The following is a 3,315-nucleotide window of genomic DNA, read 5'->3' on the forward strand; positions in this document are numbered from 1 at the left end:
ACAGCTTGACAATGGTCCACCCAGTCCTCCCATCCCACCCACTGCATGTAACCAGTTTCCTGTTCAGATGGCTCAGAACACTCGTCAGTCAACTTCTCAACCCCGTCCATGACACACACGCTCACACACACAACAATTACAAGGAAGGTGGAGCATGGATAGCTGAAGTAGGGCGACCACTCACCCTACTTTGCCTATGATTAAATAAGTTTTTGTGGTTTTTAGTTTTATTTATTTTATTTTATTGTTTAAGGTATTACAAATAGTAGTACATATGTCTCTTTCCCCCCACCTTTCATCTCCCCCCGGCGTCCCCTACCGCCCAGCACTTGCCCTTGTCCCCTCATTCCCTCCCCCGCAGTGTCTTGTGTCTGTTGGTTGTGCTTATATGCGTGCATACAAGTCCTTCGGGTGATATCTTACCCCCCCCCCAACCCTCCCCTACCTTCCCGATGTAGTTTGACAGTCTGTTCAATGCCTCTTTGCCTCTATTTTTGTTCCGGGAATTAGCTCAAATGGTAGAGCGCTCGCTTGGCTTTCAGTTTTAAAATCAGAAGTGTCCTGGTCTAACCCTAGATAAGGTCATCACCCGACCTGAAAGGTTGTTGGGGGTATGATGGCAAAACCCTCACACCTGACCAAGATGAGGCTAGAAGGCAACAGCTTGGGACTTCCCACCAACTCAGGATGATGACAAGAATTCACACCTAATGTTAATCATACAGCTGTGATGCACAAAGCCAGCAGCATAATGAACATGCACTCATTCAACTGTGTATTCATCAAACATTCATTGAGCACTTACTATGTGCTGGGAGGATTTTAAATGCTGGGGAACAAAACAGGCAAAGTCTCTGCTCTCATGGAAATTCCATTCTCGTGTGTGTGTGTGTGTGTGTGTGTGTGTGTGTGTGTGTGACGGACAACAAACAGATAGCTAATGCCAATTAGTGATAAATGCTCTGGAGGAAAGGAAAGAAAACATTGGTGTCTAAATAGATTGATCAGGGCAAGTTTCTCTCAAGAGGTGATTTATTTTTTATTTTTTAAAGTATTATGTTAGCCTTACTTAAAACATTTTTTTAAGAGGTGATATTTAAACAGTGAAGTGAAGGAGCAAACCATGAAAATATCAGCAGGGGACAGTGTTCTAGGCAGGGGAACAAATGCAAAGGCTTTGGGAGGTGAGTGCACCTGCATAGGAACAGCAATAACAACAACAAAAAGGCAGACCGCAGGGGTGAAGGGAGTGAGAGAAACGGTAGCAGGAATCATGGGGCAGAGGTGACCAGGGCCAGGTGGGTAGAGCCTGGCAAACTAAAAAAATGATTTGGCGGTTTACATGCCAACTGTTATTATAAAGGCAGCTTTATTCTTTATTGTGTGCTGAGTGTTGGCCCTATTATCTGCTCCTTTTCTATTCATCTTTGCTTCATTCTGTCAAATAAAATAATTTAGTGAGTGTCTGATCTCCATGGAACAAACGGCTTACAAAGTCACTGTTGGAGACATTGGGGATAAAAAGCGGGTTCTCTCAAACAGTTTCTGATCCAGTTGGAGGTGGACGGGTGGATCGCGCAGGGAAAGACGGCAGAGTGGGCTTTGGTTGCTGGAAACCAACAAAGTTTCCCTTTTCCAGAGCGGGGAGGGGTCACTTCCGGTGCGCCCCGGGGCATTCCTGGGAGGAGCGAGGCCCGGAAGCAAGGGGGAAGTACCGCCATACTGGGACTGCCTGACACGATGGTGGATCTGCCGGTAAGTGTGCGTTTGCCTGTTTGTGAGAAAGGAAGGCCTTGTCCTCACGACTTTTTTAGTCCGAGATTCCAGAGAGTCACTGCGTGAGGCCCTGGGGGGATGGAACTGGACGTGGAGCGGGGGTTTGGACGCAGAGAGTCCCTGGGTGAGGCCCTGTGGGGAGGATGGAACTGGACATGGAGAGGGCGTTTGGGTGCAGAGTGTCACTGCCTGAGGCCCTGGGGGAGGATGGAACTGGATGTGGAGAGGGCGTTTGGGTGCAGAGAGTCACTGCCTGAGGCCCTGGGGGAGGATGGAACTGGGCATGGAGAGGGCGTTTGGGTGCAGAGTGTCACTGCCTGAGGCCCTGGGGGAGGATGGAACTGGGCATGGAACGGGGTTTGGATGCAGAGCTCTTGACGTGACTGGGCCAGAAGGAAATCGTTGAAATTCCTAAGTTGCTAAATTCCATTTGAAGCTTTCCGATGCACATATAGGCGTGTTATTGTGTGGCATATAGCTATACCTATATAATATATCCTGCTAACTTCATTTTGGGCACTCCAATCTGTGGGTATCAGTTGAATTATTTTTTCAGAATATCGGGAAAAATTATGACTCTTTTACTTGAAAGGCACTACCGTTTGCATTCACGCTCTTAACAAAATATGGGTTGAGCCTTCGCACTGTGCTGTGCCTCAGTTTCCCCAGGAGAGCGCCGTGAGCGTGGCTGCTGTGAGGAGATGAGAACTTAGTTGGCCCTCCTGTGAAGGTCAGGCTGCTGCAATCTAAGCAGAGCCCGTTTGGGTGCCTTACCAGGGGGTGTTTTTCTCCTTCATCACCGGAGAGGCTTTGTTTTTCCTCGTGGTCATCTTGGTGACCCTTGGAGTCAGGAGGGAGGAATGAAGCTGGTAAATTCCATCCTTAAGTCGGGTTCTTTCCATCTGCCCACGGCTGCTTCTGCTTCCCACGTAGGAAAATGTGATCTATGAAGTCTTCCGTGAAGGTGCCTGGGGACACTGGTATGTGCAGCATGTGCCCAAATTGTTGCCACAGCCAGGAGGCAGCATCTAAGATTGCTCCCTGACAGCTGCTGTGTTAGCCCTGGAATGTTAATCCTTACCGAAAGCTTGGATGAAAGGCAGCAGCTTTTAGCAGCTGTGCTAATGGTCTCATCCATCAAATGACCCTCTCCTCTTCACCTTCCTGTTGGCAGTTATGTAGCCTTGCCTTTGATGAGAAGTGGATATGAGTTTTAAGGAGCAGCTTACTTTTATTTATTTATTGAAAAAATATGAGCCTTTAAAAAAAAATTCCAAAAGTAATATACATATGGTAGAAAGATACAAAGTGTAACCAGACATACTGAATGAGCTGCCCCCTGGTGGTCAGTGTTCGCCTAAAAATTTAGCATAGAGGTAATCTCTGCCTAAATTTGGTTTAAATCCTTTTATACCTTCTCTTCCATGTTTCCATAAACACACACACAATTTTTGCAAACACATATATTTAAACACACAATTGAGATATCAGCCTGTAAGCATGATTTTGTGTTGTGCCTTTAAAACTTAACAGATTGTG

Source organism: Myotis lucifugus, unplaced genomic scaffold, assembly GCF_000147115.1.
Source record: "Myotis lucifugus unplaced genomic scaffold, Myoluc2.0 scaffold_282, whole genome shotgun sequence".
NCBI lineage: Eukaryota > Metazoa > Chordata > Mammalia > Chiroptera > Vespertilionidae > Myotis > Myotis lucifugus.